This window comes from Protopterus annectens, chromosome 2.part0, assembly GCF_019279795.1.
Source record: "Protopterus annectens isolate FY-2018-M chromosome 2.part0, PAN1.0, whole genome shotgun sequence".
In the NCBI taxonomy this organism is placed as follows: domain Eukaryota; kingdom Metazoa; phylum Chordata; order Ceratodontiformes; family Protopteridae; genus Protopterus; species Protopterus annectens.
Window position 1 is genome coordinate 119,978,106 of NC_056728.1, and position 19,667 is coordinate 119,997,772.

The following is a 19,667-nucleotide window of genomic DNA, read 5'->3' on the forward strand; positions in this document are numbered from 1 at the left end:
GCTCTTATAGTCATTCCTCCTTTTAGATTTCCACAGAGACAGTGTGTCCCTTAGGACCCAGTCCTCCTGATTTTTTTACCTAAGGCTGTCAGTGACATGTTTTTGAATCAGACTATTCCTCTTTCTCCACAGAAGAGCAGTGAGAGGATTCTCCATGGATTTTCATAGGCCACTCAGATACTAGTTAGATAAGGTTAAATATACTAGTAAATCTGAGTAACTTTTCATTTCTTTTCAGGACAAGAAATTGTGTTTTGTAGTTTCCAAACCAGCCATTTCTTCTTGGATTTCTAAAGCCATTGCTTTTTGTTACTTTCTTCATGGCAAACAGCTTCTCACTTCTGTTCATGCTAATTCTTCTAGGGTGACTGCCTCTTTTTGAACTTTTTTAAAGAGTCTTGATGTTAGATCCATTCTGGAAGCTGCTGCTTGATCGTCTGTGTATACGTTTACTAAGCACTGAGAGTTGGATATGTTTTCAAGATCCAAGAGCAGGTTTTGTTAGAGCCATCCTCCATATTTTTTAGGGTTCCTCAGTTACCTCCTCCTTTTCCCTTTCTTTAGAGTAGCTTTAGTACTCTCCCTATAATAAGGAATACTGCAGTAGTAACTAAGGAAGGGCCTAGTGCAGTTGTTTAAGAACTTATCATATTCGTAGATATCCTACTTGCTAATGTTTCAGTATTTTTTCTCTCTCTTCTTCCCCCATTGAGTTTTCTCCTTTGCTGTGGTTGAAGGGACTTCTGTACTTTTTTTCTGGATATACTTGTATCATGTCCTCTCTTACTTATTTGCTGCTCCTGCTTTGTGGTGCATTTTATTTCGGAGGTTTTGGTACTTGTACATCACTTATGTATCTTGCTCTTAATACATAGGACATATGTCTGATATATGGTGCATGAAAGGGTCCAGGATTTAGGATAGCCATGCAGAAAGAGTACAACAACAAGGACAAGTAGGACATCTACTGTTATGGTAAGTTCTTACATACCTGTAAACTGTACTTTTTTCAAAAAGCAAGAAAAGCAGTCCAGTGAGCTTCCAGCAAATAAGGATCTAAAATGAAATGGCAGGAAGAGTCCAACAAAATGCAGTCATCCTTTCAGAAAAAGGAATAAGGCATCTACATCAAAATGATTTTGCCAGCTTTCTTTCTTCACCTTCTACCTAGGGTTACCACCTGTCCCACTTTGCGAGGGTCAGTCCCTCTTTGGGCAGTTGTGTCCTGATAAAAAACATTAGAAATGGCAAATGTCCTGAGACTGTAGGACATAATTATTACCTATATTTTATGTAATAGTTGCATAAAACAGTTATTCTGTATCTAAAATACCTAAATGTTATAAGAAACACAATAAGCAACTAAAATGCTACAAGAATAAGCTTTTATTCAGGCAAAAAAGTTAAGTTCTATCCTTTGTACTGACCGTGTGTATATGTCGGCCTGTAAAATCTGATGTTTGTACCGAAAATGTCCCACTTTGGCCGTTTGAAAAGGTGGCAACCCTACTTCTACCTCATCCATTTCAAATGTTTCCCCAAAAGAGTTTCATAATCTTCCTCTTTGGAAACAGATTGCTTCAGACAAATGGGTTCTGAGATGAGATCAGGAGGGCTACAAATTGCACTGTTTAAACAAATCTCCTTTTTGGGAAATCCCTCCTCATCCTTTGAATCAGACAGAATTTTTTTCTTCATCTGCTTTCCGGGGAGGTATGCGGGGGGCATTGAACCATTGTCTCAAAACCAAAGGGGAGAAGAATTCTACTCCAGAATGTTTCTGGTGACAAAAAAGGATGCTTCTCTGGGACCCATCCTTTTTCAATTTGTGTGTAGATATTTTTCTGTAAGTTGAATAATTCAACAGATTTTTTTTTTAATTTCATGTAGGAATATTTTTTAAACACTTTTAAGTGCAAGACATTTCAGTCTACTATTTATAGAAAAGTGACATTTTCTAACAGTTATTTATATTGGTCAAGTTGTCACCTTACTTTTCAGAAAAAAGCGATTGTTGGGGTGCAGATGAATAGGCTTTCAAGATTTGTTTTGGATGATTTTGTCTAATGCAGAAATGCTTAAATTGAAAGACATGTTTGTAGCTGGGGGTACAGCAAAGAGGCCATTAATTATTGTGAAGTGTTGGCTCATACAGGGAGAGCTACTAAATATAAGCCTATACTTCTTGTTAAGAAATCATCTTGGGTTAAAAACACTACTGTTGATGATAGTCTACAAATATTTTTATTTGTGCATACACCAGTCAAGCTAGTTGTATTGAGTGTCATAAACAAGAATTGGAAGAAACGTTTTTTAACATTTTTATTAAACTAGGATTTCAGACAAAAGTTATATACAGGAGAGAGATTAATATTAAGTGGTGGTTAGAAATTACACCTCAAGTCTTGGACAGGAAAAAGTGCAAGATGAGTAAATGCGGTAGATGTAAACAGTGTAATTATATACTTGACACCAGGAGTACATTTGCTAGTAAGTGTCATAGATGTTTGTTATGTCCCTGTAAGTATGATTGCAATACTAGAGCAGTTGTTTATTTAAGTCAATGCTTCTCTTGTGATGCATTTTACATAGGCAAGACAGAGTGGCATTTGAAAAACATCTATCATTTCGTAGGTGGTTACTGGACCATTGACCCAAAGGTCTTTATAAGCTTAGCCATGTGTACCCAATATAATACTAGAGAAACCCAGTATAAAGGATCTTGCCAAAACTTGAGATATTAGCATTGATTGCCCTTATCTAGAGGGGTCATAGGTGAAATCCCTGGCAAGAATTTATGGTTTCCCATCCAGTCATCCAGGCTCTGCTTAATCGGGGTCATAGAGGGGCTGTGTTTGATGTGAATTTGTAGCCTATTCCAGAGGATTGGTAGCCTCTGAGAGACACATCAGTCTGTCCAGCAGGTCCTATTTATGTCGCAGGCCAGGTTAAGGTCCCTGGAGTGGGTGGGGTGACTCTTGTCCCATTTGACTTGCAGATGTGCAGCATTTCCATTAGGTTTGGATCCAAGATTGCTCTGTAGGCCAGGCACAAGTCTCCTTTAAGTAGTCGTATGCTACTGAGTACAGTGACAGCAACCTCATTCTGTTAATGTATGACATATGCTGGAGACACTGAATTTTCTTGGTTAGAAATCTCTGAGGTCTGAGGAATCTCTGAGGTCTCTGAAGTTGTTGCAGGTGGCTCGTAAGGTACATACCAATGAAGAGCATTATACTCAATTATTGGCTTGATGAGGGTCAAGTAAAGGGGAGTTATGACCTGTTTCCCTCTCGAGGCAGTGCGTTTGCTAATGAGGTGCTACCTAGAATGCCTTCTTACCACAGTAGACACATGGTGGTGAAAGTTTAGGCTACAGTCAACTTGCATTTCCAAGACTCTCAACACTGAGTTGTTACTTAGGGTATTATTATTTATGTGATAGTCCCCAGGGATATCATTTTTACCGAAGGGGATGATAATGCATTTTTTAGGCTTGAGTTTGAGTCCATGGTTTTGCTCCAATCGTTGCTTTGTGTAAGTCCCTCTTGAAGTATATTGACATCATTTTGGGATTCAATGATTGCTCCTAATTTGCAGTCATCAGCAAACTTAGTCAACCACAGCCCCTCTGTTTTGGATGTCTGAGAGGTATATTCCAAACAATGGAGGCCCAGCGCTAGCTCCTGTGGAACCCCACTGGTGACAGGTCTGTTGGTTGAGGTAAGGTCCCCAACTTTAACTGAGTGCGATCTTTCGGTGAGCCATTTAACAACTGAACTGACGACATAAGGGTTGATAGTCAACTGGGAAAGTTTGTCAGTGGTGCCCGAATGTGAGATTGTGTCAAAGGCCTTGGCTAAGTCAAGGTAGGCCGTATGCACAAATTTGTTTTTGGCTATGGTGACATTTATGAAGAATCCACCAGGTTTAACAGGCATGACCTAGATTTGACAAAACCAAACTGTGTCAGATCAAGGATTTCGAGATCACCAATATCCTTATTTATAAGGTCAATGATGATTTTTTTTTCCATGGCCTTACAGATAAGGCTGGTTAAGCATTTGGGTCTGTTGCTATACCCCCTTTATGAAAGCGGATGAAGGTTACTGTTTTCCATTCAGCAGGGACAAAACCAGTACTCAGGCTATGGTTGCAGAGAGTACCTAATGGAGTTGCTAACTTGTATTTTAGACCGCTTAAATGCAACCTGGCCCATACAGGCTTTGTTTTTGGCTTTGGAGAGAACATTAATGACTTACTCTGTGGAGATGCAAGGGGGGGAGATGTAGAGGGAATCCTTTGTGTAATATAAAATACGACAAAGAAAAGGCCACTGATACAAAAGTGGAAAATGTAATAGTCACTTAGCACCTCGGCATAAAATGCCTTCCAAGATTCTTGGAAGGCATTTTATGCTGAGGCGCTGTGACTATTAAATTTTCCACTTTTGTATCAGTGGCCTTTTCTTTGTGGTATTTTACACTGTTTTTACCATATTTGTGGTTTTGTTATGTTGGAATGCTTTGTGTAATGTTTGGAGGTGACATGGACGGTGAAATTTTCACCCAAACTCTCCGCTAATAGTTTAGCTATTTTTGCATGATCAGTGTGTGTGTGATGCCATCCACAGCTAGTTCAGCACATGTCTGAGTCCTACCTTTTAGGTTGCAGATATAGCTGGAGAATGCCTTATGATTATCCCTAGCTATGGCTGTTAATGTTTTTTTTTTTTCCGAAGTTGCCCTTAAGATTTTACAAGTTGTCTTATTTGTTCAAGCAGAGGAAGGTACTCTTCCAGTGCTGGGACCTCTCTTTTTTATTCTTAGACAGCAACTTCTTCCTCGTTATATAACTTATTAATGCTATATGTCCACCAGGGAGGCTTTTTTTTCTTGAGAATCTTGTCTTGATCCTATTGTGTACAACTGTGTCAATACATATGTGTAAGTAGTTGTATAGTTGTCTGTGCCATCTGTGGGAATAGTAGCTTGTAATTTATTTATGCCATCCCTTAGGAGGGTATAATTAGCTTTAGTGAAATTTTTTAGCAAGATTTCACTTGAGAGGTTCGGGTGTTAAAGCTACGTCAAGTGTGACTGATAGGTTAGCTATTTTTGCATGATCAGTGTGTGTGATGCCATTCACAGCTAGTTCAGCACATCTTACCTTTTAGGTTACATATATAGCTGGAGAATGCCTTATGATTATCCCTAGCTATGGTTGCTAATGTTTTTTTTCCCCCAAAGTTGCCCTTAAGAAGATTTTACAGGTTGTCTTATTTGTTCAAGCAGAGAGGGTACTCTTCTAGTGCTGGGACCTCTCTTTTTTAATTCTTAGACAGCAACTTCTTCCTCTTGCTATATAACTTATGTCCATCAGGGAAGCTTGTTTTTTTTCTTGAGGATCTTGTTTTGATCCTATCCTGTACAACTGTGTCAATACATATGTATAAGTAGTTGTATAGTTGTCAGTGCCATCCGTGGGAACAGTAGCTTGTAATTTATTTATGCCACCCCTTAGGAGGGTATAATTAGCTTTGCTGACATTTTTTAGCATAATTTCACCTAAGAGCGGTTCAGGTGTTAAAGCTACGTCATATGTGACTGATTTGGGATCATATTTAACCAGTGAAGGTCTTATACTTGTGGTGCAGCAGTCACCCATGTTGGTGAGGACCAGGTCAAGAATATTTGAGCCCCTTGTGGGGTTGCATACAATTTGTTCCAGGGCATTAGTGTTAACAAAATCCAGGAACCTTTGTGCAAGCATGTTGGTACTCTTTCAAGTTTCCCAGTCAATGGAAGGATAGTTAAAATCGCCCATGACTAGAGTGTTTGGTTGTAATTTGATTGACTTAAGTAGGTCCAAATAAGCATTGTGGGTATCTTGGTTAATTGAAGGGGGCCTATAGCTAACAGTGACTTTAAGGGAGGTCTTAACCACAAGTTGAACTTGGAGTAACTTCACAGAATTTTCCTGTCTAACCAGTCTTGAAGGTGTATTTTTCTTTGATGAAGATAGCTACTCCACCTCCTTTGGTCCTCACATGGTCATTTTGTGGTCTGAAAGTGTGGAAGGCATTATAGCCTTGTAAGGCCAGGGTACTCTGTCCAGCCCTGAATCAAGTTTCTGTGACTGCACAGACATCAGCGTCCTCCAGGGAGAGGGCGGCTCCCTGAGGGTGCAGTTTCTGATTTAAACTCTTAGCATTTAGCAACATAAACTTTAATTTATTTTGAGTGATATTTTCACTTTGGAAATTTTGTTCTTGAGACCTAGCCTAAAAAAGGCACTCCAGGGTAGGCACTTGCCTTAACCAGTAACGGAAAACCTAAAGGTGACAGGTGAAGACCATGTCTGGCAAAGCAATGTGGTCTATCAACCATGTCATTCCAGGCTGACAGGAACTGGATCCCCTTAGAATGACACCAAAAACTAAGCCAATTGTTGAAGTCAATAATTTTTTGTTTATATTGTGGTGCCATCCTAGGTGAGGGGATAATGCTGCTCAAGGCTAGAGACCATGCCTGCCTGGGATGCATATTCGGAGAGCTCAATCATGTCTCTCTTCATATAGTCCTGTGAGGTACATCTCAAGTCATTCACCCCAACAGGAACTGTGATGGAGTCATAACTGTACCTGTTGTTGAGAGACTTGAATGCATGTGTGATCTGACGGATCCTGGCACCTGATAGACAACTGACCGTAATCTTGACCTTGTCCAGCCTGGTGAATTGGATATCTGTGTCTCACAATGGAGTAACCTATGACTAAAAAATTTGGTTTAGATGTGCTTTGGCTTAGGGGTTTATTTGGTGAGACACTGGTGCGTGTGTTTTTATGTATATAGAGTGCTGCAGGTACTGTATTAGGTGTAGCATGTTTGTGTTTGGAAGGTCATGGGTGTTTAGGTAGGTTTCTGGTGAGTACCTCCTCGTATGATGGTTTATGTGTTGAGTGCATGGTTTGATTAGGCTGTGTAGTTTGTGAGCTGACAAACCTGTTCAGTGCTACTGATTCCAGATTCTTAGTGTATATGCATCTCTCACAAATTGTACTTGGGTGATTTAGGGGTAGAGGGTTGTCAGTGTACATGAGGCAGTTGCTACACTGCCTCAGGATACCCATGTTAGTCAGGCTAGTAGGAGAAATGGAGGGAAACTAACCATCTGTAATGCTAGGTTCAAACCTGTTTTCACAGTGGGGAGAGAAAATGGAGGGGTGTGGTATAACTGGATGCATTAAGCGGGGTCTGTACTAATGGGGTGCTGTAAAAGGGTCTATACTAATGGGAGACTGTTGTAGATTTGGTGGTTTTGGGACTGCTTATGGGGCAAAAGCACAGCTGAGGTGTTCTCTGAGCAGGTGAGCACAATTTATGGACTTCTCAGGTGGATCATGAGCAGCTACTAATGGAAAATTTATCTATATCTAATGAAGTTATTGCATCTATAACCACCAGTGGTTACCCCCACAGTGCGCTAAGTGTAAACCGATGAATACAGCAGAGCAGTGGGTGGTCTCCTAACTCTGTGGAGATGTGTTAAAACAAGCGCAAACCCATGCAAATGTGGGGCCTATGTAGCAGCAGTGAGCAAACTGAATTAAACAATTTAACCAATTAAAAAGCTCCAAACTGGGCCCTATTACGGCAACCTTCAATCAGTTGAGTCCTGACTGCACTCTCCTGCTACAAGAGTGCAGGGGGCCCTCTCCAACGAAAGATAGCATGTTTTAGTTTCAGGTTTAACAAACAGAATCCGATTCAGCAGATCTGAGTATATTCTATGCTTCAGCAGACAAAAGGTGCAACATATCAGCAAGAACAGATTTTACAAATCAGCATTATAGCAAAAATACAGTTTAAAAGTGCAAAATACAGTATAAAATTGTACCTATGGTTAGCAGAATGCAACAGATTCCTTGGACTGCAAAGATGAATACAGCAGAGTAGTGGCTGGTGGCCTTAAAACAGTGATCAAACTGAATTAAACAATTTAACCAATAGAAAAGCTCAAAACTGCACCCTGTTTCAGCAACCTTCAACCAAATGAGTCCTAACTACACTCTCCTTCCACAAGGGTGCAGGGGTGCTGTCTCCAACAAAAGATAGTCTGGCTTAGTGCTCAATTTACCAAACAGAACTAGATTCAGCAGGTCTGAATCTAGTTTATGCTGCAGCAGGCAAAAAGTGCAACAAATATTTGAGCATTGTCAAAATATTTTAAAGCATAATTCTGACAACTGTGTATACGCATTCATTATTGTGTAACAATTTTAAGAAGTTTGTGTTTTTCATCTTGGAGAAAATGGATGTATCTGAACAAGCAGGCCCATGGAAAGAATATTTAGATAAGCAAGAGCTTATGTGGCGATTACAACTAGATGCTCACATCTTTCCTGGCATCAATGATTATTGTTCTATTGTACCTATTTTGAAGTGCAAGCATAATTTTCTCTTTTAATATTTTTTTTATTTTTCATTATTTAATAGTTATATATTTATGTAATTTAATTTATGATTTTAAGATTTGCATTGTGTCAAAATATTTTGAATTTCTATTAGACAAATTTTTAATTGCTAATGAGGTTATTTAACTGAGGAAGTTGATCACTTTTGAAAAAGACCTAGTCGAGGACAAAAGCAGTTAACTGCCGCGTCGTGTGCATGCAGTACAGTGTTAATAAATTATATTTACTGCCAGTTCCTGTGCATTCTGATCAGTCTTTCAGGTGGTTTGTAAGGTTTCTAACTGTAGCTTGTCTTATAATGTCTGAAAACCTTCAGGCTTTAAGAAGTGTTCTGCCTGTGGACACAAGATCCCTCCCCAAGACCACCAATCCATCTGTGTTTATTGCGTGGGTACCTCTCACCTTCAAATAAACTGTGAAATCTTTGCTGCCTTTGGATCCAGAATTATCCAAGGCAGGAGGGAAAAGTTAATAATCAAAAGCTTGCTTCTTCCACAGACAGGGTCCTCCACTACATTGTCTAAAGTAAGGGTCTCACAGCAACTAATGACTGGTTCCAAAGTCATGGTCTTAAGCTAAACACAAAAAAAAAAAAATGTATCATCATGCCATTCGGCAAAAACACGGCCCCTACTTGATTACCACATCAACAGCAACCCCCAAGCACACAACCCATGGTGAGAGACCTGGGCACTCAGGTTAATAACCTCACATTCGACCATCATGTAGCGGCAGTGGTCAGAAAAGCCTTTTACTTGGTTTATCTCATAAGTAAAGGGATTGCATCCAGAAAAAAGGAGGTTATTAACTCCTCCCTCATTAGACCAATAATTGAGTATAACACCCAATTTGGTATGTTCCTCTCCGAACATCTGCACCAACTGAACGACCACTGAAATACTTCACAAAAATAATCCATGGCCTCCAACACCTGTCCTGTGCAGACAGACTCAAATCACTGTCACTCTACTCGGTATCGTACAGATTGCAAAGGGGTAGTCCGTGTCTCGCCTACAAGGCAGTCTCAGGCCCTGCCCTACTGGGGGTGCTCCATATCCGTAAGTCTAACTCCTCATGCATTACCCGCTCAAACAGCCTAAATCTAATATGTGACATCAACAAACCCTGCTGGAGAGACAGGTTTGTCTCCTAGTCTCTGGAATAGATTTCCCATACATGTCAAACAGAGCACTTTGCTGACCCTCTTCAAGCGCAACCTTAATGAGTGGATGGGAAACCACAAATTTGTCGCAGGGGTCCACCTGTGTCCCTCATTGACAGGGGTGACAGGTGCTGACTGAGGTTTCTTTTTGGGGATAAACTCATGTCTAAGCTTGTAAGGACCCCCAGGCCCATTAGCCTAGTAACCTCCTATGACACTGTGGTCCTAAGATTATCACCATCTTCTCCCAATACTGAGAACTGAAAGGCAAAAGAGAAGGATAGGACAAAAGAAAAACATTGAGAGAAGTTGGTAGAGAAGAGGACTGAAGAGAATAAATTAGAAGAGGAGAGCAGAAATATTCAGGAAAAGGTGTCTGGATTTGTCCAGTTTGTCGGGTCCAGTGCTTAGATCTTCAAGGGAATCGGATCCATCTACCACCTGGGTCTGAACTCCTGCTTCTGGAACTACCTTTTCGCCATGGCCGGTGAGTCCTCAATTGCATTCACTGTTCCTTCAACATAAGCTACCATAGAGACCTGCATTTGTAGCTTTATCTTCAAGGTCTGGAAGATCCACCAAAACTCTCATTGAAATGGAGGTCAGCCATGATGAGAATATTTTTGAGAGCACAGATCCAGCGGGGGGGGGGGGGGGGTCCCATTATGAGAAGGCCCATCAACCCTGTCAGACATCTCATTTGTACTGGCCCACTATTCAGAACCCAGTTCCCATAGGTCTGAACTCTTTTGGCACACCTCCGTCAACTCCAACATACCTAGAAACTTTGGCTTCAACCATATGTCTTACTCTCTTGGCTCCAATGCTGTCAGGTCAAGATGATTCCCAGAGCTGAAGTGCCAGGGTTAGAGCACTGATGTTGGAGTCTACATCAAAGTTATTAGATCTGTTCCTCCCCTTGGTGCTTTAGTACTTGACAGCTTGGGTCCACAGTCCTCCTTGGAGTCGGTCTGTGTTGGAACTGGGTGACTTCCCAAGTCAGTTGACAGATGAAGTATTTTCTCTGCTCCACTGGCAGGGTCTGTTTTCAAGGCTGTGGAAAGGGCCTTGGGTGGTCCAAGAAGACAAGCTCCTGCACCAAGTTCAAATCCTTCCTGATTTCCAATGGAACCAGTGCCTCATTCCTCTCTTTTGATCAACAGGGATAGTCAGAACCCATAGGCTTTGAGACAGCTCAACCTTCAAGCTCCCTGTCTGATTCTGACTCATCTCTGTCAGAACCCCAGAGACATGTTCCAAGGAAACAGATGTGCAAACAGAAGCACATAGTCCTCACCTGAGTTGTTCACTGAGGGCATAGATTTGGATGAGGGAGAAAGATCACCAAGCTCCCCCACCCCATAGGCATGACCTTTTTGGGCATCTTAGAATTGATGAAGAAGAAATGGAGATTGCCCAATAAAACTCTTTCTTCAAATGAGTCTATGTTCCTTGAACCCTTTGATGTCTAGTTCATCTGTGGCTTGGGTGCCCCCCCCCCCAAATGCTTTGATAGGTCTTATAGCTCAGAGGTCCTGGAAGAATCCTGATGTTAAAGAGACAATCCCCAAGGAGCTAGATAGAACTTTTGCAGCTCCAGAAGACAAGAAACACTGGTCTAAGGGCCCTCCAGTGAATTCCATGGTGGTAGCAGCAGCCACAAAGAAAAAACTATGTGAAGAAAGTTTGTCTGTCCATCCTCCTAACAGAGAGTCCAGGGCATTAGACAGACTAATGAAACGGACTTGTGATTCAGTGACCTTTGCACTTTGGGCATTGAATTGCCTTGCTCATTTGACTCATTTCCAAAGGGACTTGATCAAGGAGGTATTTGTCTATTTTGAGTAACTTGCCATTGGATGTCCAAAAGACAGTGGATGCCCAAATATCTACCTTGCAATCTACCTCCAATGTTGCCATGCAACTGCTGTCAGACACATCAATATCAGATGGTACAGACATTACCATGAATTGCCATGCCTGGATGTTGCTTTCCATCATTTAGCAATGCCCCTTTTGATGGTTCAAAAAGAGAAGCTTACCACTAGTGAGCAGAAGACCGTCTACTGTAGAAATCCATTTCTTTACTCCACAAAGTTCCTGTTCCAGGAATCAAAGGGGAGGTAAGAAAATGTGGTTTAGAAAATTACATGGTTGTCATTACACTCCTGGTGTCAGGCCTCCCAGAGGCAGAGGAGGAGGTGGCACATCTTAATGGACATTGCCCAAGAGGAAGGAGGGACCACAGAGGCAGGGTTTCTGTGGTTCTTTTACTGAGAAGAGTTACCTGGCTGCTGCACTCTGGTGGCAGTTGAGGGACACAGACTTGTATCCTCAACTCTGGCAAATCATCACCTATGATTCCTGGGTGTTACGGATAATTATCAGAGGCTATTCCATACCTGTCTTGTATCCCCCAAACAAAAGAGTGAAAATTCCAGATACTCCACCTGATCAGTTGGAATCCTCAGCAAAAGAAGTGTCAAATTTTCTAGATGAAACAGTAATCCAACAGCTCCCCTGCGACCTGTTACAATCTGGAGTCTATTCCAGTTTCTTTTTAGTTCTGAAGAAGACACAGGACCTCAGGCCAATATTGTAACTCATCCACCTCAATCAGTTTGTCAAACAGATGAAATTCTGGATGGTCACAGTACAGTCCATGCTACCTGTTTGAGGAAGGATGATTGGATGTGCTGTGTACATCTGCAGGATGCCTACCACCACATCAAAATTCAAAGGTAGACTAGGAGATTTCTCCGTTTCCATCTGGGAACCAGTCACCAGTTTAGAGCACTCCCATTTGGTCTTGCCCACAGGTCCCCTGCGTGTTCACCAAAGTTATGGCAGTGGTGGCAGCTCACCTATGACTGCAAAGAATTCAAGTCTTACCATATCTAGATGATTGGCCCCTAACTGCTATCTCCTGGAATATACTGTTACAGCATTAAGCTTTTCTGCTCTGTCCTGCAGATCAGTTAGGGATAACAGTCAGTCATACAAAGAGCAAATTACCCTCCATACAACATATGGAGTTCATGAAATTTCAGATTTGTACAATTTGGCAAATTGCCAAAACTCCCAACTTCAAGAGTTCTGTCATTAAGACTGGTGGCCTCTGTGGTAGCTCAGCATTCCCACCCACATGTAAGAATGATTCTTTGTTTGTCAGGTCTGATGACCTCTGCCATTATATTAGTTCCACTGGCAAGATACCACATAAGTGTTACAGTGGCCACAGTTGGTCCGATGATCGCAGAATCTGCACCCTCTACATACCAGAATCCATCTTACTCAAATATGCAGAAACCATATAATATGGTGGATAACTCCTTACTCGGTAGTAGAAAGGAGACCTTTCTGCACAAAAGTTCCCCAGGTCATAGTAACCACAGACACTCCCCTTCTAGGGGTGGGGATGGGGCATTTCAAAGGGAAGACAGTTGAAGGGACTAGGTCACTTGCAGAGATTAACCTACAGATCAGTATCTTAAGAGATGAGATAGCAGTCCTAGAATTGCAGACTTTTCAGGACTTCCTACCAAAGGGTGTGATTTCCATCCAGACAGATATGTCAGTAGGTATGGTACTTTAACAAATGCATTCATATCCTCTTTGCTGAGATGCCATGCAAGTTTGGCAATGGGCAATGTCTTCCCATCATATTTTTGTAGCAGTACAAATTCCTGGGATGTCAACTATACTATCAGAGAAGTTGAGCAGGTATGTCCTATTACCTCACGAGTGGTCTTTCAAGCAAACAGTGGCAACATAGATCTTCAGCCACTGGGGCTAACCTTGCTTCAACCTGTTTGCCTCCTACCTAAACAACAAATGCAGCAATTACTTTGCCCTCATCCCTTCTCAGGGACAATCACCAAGAGATACTCCCAGTCCACTTTTGTCCTGCACCTCTTCTGTATGCCTTCCCACTGATACCTCTCTTGATGAAATTCATACAGAAAGCCACAAGGTGCAAGACCAAGGTGATCCTTATTGCTGCATTTTGTCCCCAGCAGGTATGGATCCCCTTTGTTTGGCCTTATTTGCTGCACCCACCTTGGCTGATGGATCCCATCCTGGAATGCCTCTGCCAGATCTCCAGATCATAAAACTGATTGCATGGTTTCTCCAGTTTAACCGATAGTCAGAGATGCCAGGGTGTCCTCTCTGGTGGTGCATATAATCTCCTCTTTTCAAAAAGAATCAACCAAAAAGACGTATAACAGCAGAAGAAAAGATTCCCTGTTTGGGTGCCTTCAAAATGCTTGCACCCTTTTTTAGCCCCCTCTTCAACAATACTGGATTTCTTTCAGAACTTTTTAGTCAGGGTTCCAGTTATTTTACTATTAAAGTTTACTATTTCAGATTTTCACATAGGCCACAATGACTCATCTTAATGCTTCTCTCGGGGTATCTAAAGCTGTCCTTAAAGGAACTTGAGACTTCCCATTTGAGACCCAGTTCCTCCATGGGATATCACATTGCAGTTACTTCAATCATTGGCTAAAAAAAAAACTTTTGAGCCTGCAGCCTCATACGACTTAGTTTCTTTCTTGGAAAACCAACTTCCTGATTGCCATTACCTCTGTTTGATGAGTTTCAGAATTACAAGCACTCTCATGCAAGCTACCCTTTCTCATCTTCCACAAAGATATAGAGTGTCATTGAGAACGAATCCTTCCTTTCTCCCAAAGGTCTCATCTGAAACAAATTTGAATCACCACATTGACTTTCCTGTGTTTTTTTCTTAATAACTCTATCAAGGATGAGCACACTGTTCATATATTAGGTGAGCACAGACAGCTCAGATTTTGCTTACACCTTACCAAAGATATTAGAAAGTCAGAACAGTATTCATTTCCTTTCCCAAAATGAAACTAGGACAGAATGTATATCAAAAGTTAGCTAGCAGACTGAATTCTTTCATAAATAAAACTTGAAGATTGCCTTTGCATTCAAAACCTAAGGCTCACTGCACTAGAGCGATGGCTACCTCTACAGCATTCACAAAAAGAGTTCCTATTAGTGACATCTGTGCATCAACAATTCGGTCAACAGTTCATACATTTGTAAACAATAACAAAAAAAAAGTTCACACCTTTATATTTCATTATAAGTTGAATGGACATTCTAGAGCTCGCAGATCCTCTGGCTCTGCCATTCTCCTTGATGTTTTTCCTTGAGTCTACCCAGGTTCTTTTAGACAATTTGGAAATCTGTTCCAAATGTTGAATCTGATGAAAATAGACAGCAGTGAATATGTTAATTATGTACTTACCATAATGTTAGACCTGCGTTATCTCATTTTCATCCTGTTCAAAATCCCACCCTCCTCCTTCCCTTGCAGATTGCTATTTACATCTTCTGGGACTCGGGAAGACCTCAAATAAGACCCTGTCTGTTTGTTCCATGTCTCCTTTCATAAACATGGAATGCATTTGGATTGTTGTTTTTCTATTCCATAATACTTGATCCATATAATTAGAATAGTCAACAAACTCAATCTGTGGTAAATCAGACAGAAGGAGAGAATTGTGGGTAGGGGAGGAGCCAGAGTCTGTATCCATACCTCTGACAGAAGGTGCCAAGGTCGGATCTGAACAGATCCAACAGCCCAAAAGTTGAACTGGACTAAAATAAGACAGAATGGATATAACAGTAAGTACAAAGCTATTGTTTTCTCTTGTCTGTCTATATAGCTATCTAGCTAAATATTTTTTGAAGAATTAATAACTTCTGTTTTTTTGGGGGGCCTGTCAAGGGCCACTGAGAATTGCTTGATCTGATACTGTTAATTCTCATTCATTCCTTACATATGGGTATCGGTTCCGAGCTCGGAACCGAGCCGGCCATTTTCCAAGCTCACGTCAGCTTCAAACTCTCGAGCTAAACTCTTACCCACAATTCCCCTCTCCCTGTTAACTCAGATTTCGTTTGCCTCGTTGCCATATGGTTGTATCAAGCTACTTCTCTTGAGCTAAGTACAGTCAATTGTTTAATTACTTTGCAAATTACTTTTCTGTCAGAAAAGTTGATATTTTATTGTCTCTTGCCCTATCGCATCTAGCGTTCATAATTTCCTCAGGTTTTTTTCTGTCCTTTACTTACCCTTTTTACCGCGAGGTAATTTCTCCTTACCATCATTGGTAATCCCTTTCCTTTTCTTTTTCCATACCTTCGGGGTACTCTCTTGTATCATTGTTGGCACTTTTCTATGTGTTAATATGGCAGATAAAAGGGGTAGTCCGGGTTTAAGCAGTGTTCTGATTGTGGAGACAAACTGCCTACTTCTGGTGCACACTCTTTATGTGTTTATTGTTTGGAAGCTTCCCATTTATCTGTTGAACCACCTTGTAGTATATGTGAAAACTTTTCTAATAGAACTTTGTTAGAAAGGAAAAATAAGCTGATACTGAAGGGACTTCTGAAATCTCACTTTTCTGAGGCTATTTCTGGGGCAGAGGTCTCAACTCCTCCTAAAGCCCATAAGAAAATGGATGTTTCTACTAAGGCTAAATCCTTGCCTTCGTCCCCGGCTGGGGACTCTCAACAACCAAAATCTAAAAAGGCTAAAATTTCGGCACTGGAGCTCTCTCAGACAGCCCCAGTGCTTTCGGTGACCAAACCTTTGGCTCCATTAGTGATTTCAGCTCTGTCCTCTCCTGCAGCCTTCTACATATCAGCTCCGAGGGGCTCATCGGTTCAGACCTTTACTACTGTATCGGCATCGACCGTTCAGTCGGCACAGACCTTGACCGCTTTGGCTCCAAGATCTTCCTCAGAACCGAGGCCTTTATTACTGACTCCAGTTTTGTCAGGTCCAGTTTCAGCACCGACAACCACTTTGGCACGGATCCCTGTGTCGGTGTAGACAATGACATTGGCACCGATGACTTCTTCGATGCAGACTGCAGTAGTTTAGTCTTTCTCGGCACCGCTGTCCTCTGTGCGATCAGATGAGATGTGCACAGAGTCTGCCTCTTTTGTTGACAGGCCTGTTTCTCCCTCAGTCTCTGTGAGGTCCACTAGAAGTCTGTCTGAACATGATGTGTTGCGTCTTGTGGACCAGGCATTCTTGGCCAGAGGTGTTCCACCCCCCAGGAACCATCCTTCCTTGGGAGGTGATCACCCATCTCCAAAGAAACCTTCTTATTCTCCTCCTTCATTCCCTTTGAAGTCCATGGATATAGTACAGTGTCCCCCTTCTGCGGTTCCCTTTATGGATCTCACTAAGGAACCGCAGTTGCCTTCATGGCAGGAAAGTTTTGCTATGACCCAGGATGTCAGCTGTGATACGCATAGCTTGCTGCTCCACAGCCATCCAGGAACTCTAAGCCGACAGGCTGAGCCACTTAGGGGACGAGTGCCCCCTGTCCTTGACATACACTCCTCTCCGGGTGGACCAGCCTTCCAGCTGATGGAGAAGGCTTTCGCTGCTGCTGGCGATACCGGACTGTCTATACCTCTGCCCTCCTCTGGTACACTGGTTTCAAAAGTCGCACCTAGCGGACACCGGGTGCAAGGGCCTCAGGACATATTCCCTCAGGAATCCTGTTTTCCATTGTCTTTCCCAGCTTCTCCCACTGAGGAGGTCCACTGGAAAGGTTTGTGTAAGAGGAAGCACATGGACTCCACAGAGGAGTCTCTCACCGAAGACACAGATTTTGATGAGGGGGAGGGTGGTCACCCTCTGAGGTATCCTTTGGTGTTATCCTTGAAACCCTGAAACAGAGAGGTGACTGGCAACCCTCTAATCTGACCCCTGAGGAATCTGTGTTCCTGCAGGCTTTTCATGCCCGGCTCCCTACCTCCTGGGTTAACTCCACCTGCCAATGAACTTGTCAAGTTCATCGTGCAGCTTGCTTGGAAGGCCCCTGATACTGTTGAAGCTATTCCCTGGAGGCCTGATAAGATCTTGTCCCCTCCTGCTTCAGATCCCCATTGGTCCAAAGGTCTTCCTGTAGATGCTTTGGTGGTGGCAGCTGCAACAAAAAACGATCTGGCAGAAGAAGAAAGCCAGACTGTCCATCCACCTAACAGAGAGTCCTGGGCCCAGGACAGAATAGGGAAGCTCACTTTTGCTTCAGCAACCTTTGCTATCAGGTCCCTGAATTATATGGCACATTTTACCAGGCTTCAAAGGGATCTGGTTTCTGAGCTATCTGAAATCTTGGCTGGTGCATTGGTTGATGAGGTCCATGACAAAGTGGCCTCTCAGCTGGCCACCATTGAGTCTATATCTAACTCCTCTATGCGATTGATATCTCACTCATCAGAAGGAGCAGCTAGAGCGGTGGGTTCAGCTGCGGTCTAGAGATGACACGCCTGGATGCACTTGTGCAACTTCGCGGAACCTTTTTAAGTCTTCCTTGTTGTTTGGGAACAAAGTTAAAAGCACACTGGCCAGATGGGAACAAGACGGTAAGACTCTTTCTGCCATAGGTGTTCATTATTCTTCCTCTCAATGTGCTTTCTCCCAAAACCAAAAGAGTGGGAAGATATAGTTCAAGAAATCTCAGTGCACACAGGCCGAGTTCTCCCCCAGAGGCAGAGGGGGGGATAACTCACAGGGAAGACGCTCCTTTCGGGGCAGAGGAGGGAACCACATAACCAGGGTTCCAAGGATTCTTTCCCTGGTCAATCCTACCAGCACTTCTGAAGAGTGGCCCAACTCCTTTCCTCTGGAGGTGGTTGGGGGACGTTTCTCCTTGTACCCTTCTGCCTAGCTAACCATCACCACCGATTCTTGGGTACAAAGGATCATAACCAGATGTTATCATATCCCCTTCGATCTTTGTCCCATCCCTTCAAAATATCTTCCCAGCATTCCACCCAGTCAAAGGGAAGAAGCAGCACTAGAGATAGAAAAGCTGCTAAAAAAGAGTCATCCAAATAGTCCCTCCAGACCAGATAGGATCCGCATTCTACTCAAGACTATTTTTGGTGCCAAAGAAAACCGGGGACTGGAGACCAATTTTGGACCTCAGTGTATTGAACAAGTTTGTGCGAGTACAAAAATTCCAGATGATCACTATACAGTCTATCCTCCCGCTTTTGGAAAAAGACGATTGGATGTGCTCTATAGATCTTCAAGATGCGTACTACCACATAAAGGTGGACAGGCCATCAAGAAGTTTTCTGCGCTTCCGCGTGGGAGCCAGTCACTACCAGTTCAAAGTACTGCCCTTCGGACTCTCTACAGACCCCAGAGTGTTCACAAAGTGCATGACAGTTGTCACAGCTCACTTGAGAATTCAAGGATTCCATGTGTTTCCGTACCTAGACGACTGGCTCATTTCTGCCCCCACCAGACATCTACTGGAAAAAGCCCTGGCATACTCTCTCCTCGCTGCTCAAAGGCTAGGCATAACCATAAACTAGCAGAAATCCAATCTCAAGTCGACAGAATTCATAGGAGTTATCTTGGAGACAAAAAACTGCAGAGCTGCTATTCCAGAGCACAGAATTTTAAGGACAAAGCAACAACTAATTCCAATCCTTTCAAAGGAAAAATCCATGGCTCACTCGGTTCTACAGCTGTTGGGTTCCATGGCAGCCTCCATCACCATTGTTCCCCTGGCCAGGTTTCACATAAGGCTTCTACCATGGCTACTGCTCACCAAATGGTATCCTTTTCAGCATCCTCTTTCAGCCATGATTCGAGTAACCCACTGGTGCAAACAGGATTTAAATTGGTGGATGACACACAATCTCTCTCAATGGTCTCGGCCCTTTCCCCCCCCAGCAACCTAAGGCCACAGTGACCACGGAAGCCTCCGTGATGGGGTGGGGGGGGGATATGTCAGGGACAGACAGTCCAAGGCACTTGGTTCCAACCAGAGGCCCATCTGCATATAAATGTTCTAGAGCTGAGGGCGGTGCTTTTGGCATTGCAAGTATTCCATCCCCTGCTGCCGTCTAGGACAATTGAAATTCAATCAGACAACATGGCGGTGGTCTGGTACATCAACAAGCAAGGTAGAACCAAATCTTACCCTCTTTGTCGAGAGGCCATGAGGATATGGC

General features: G+C 42.7%; 1 protein-coding gene across 2 annotated transcripts in view; it reads left to right on the forward strand.

The window, feature by feature from the left end:
- Window positions 1–19,667, forward strand: part of TRDMT1 (tRNA aspartic acid methyltransferase 1) — a 694,418-nt gene that overhangs the window by 104,209 nt on the left and 570,542 nt on the right. The window lies entirely within an intron of this gene.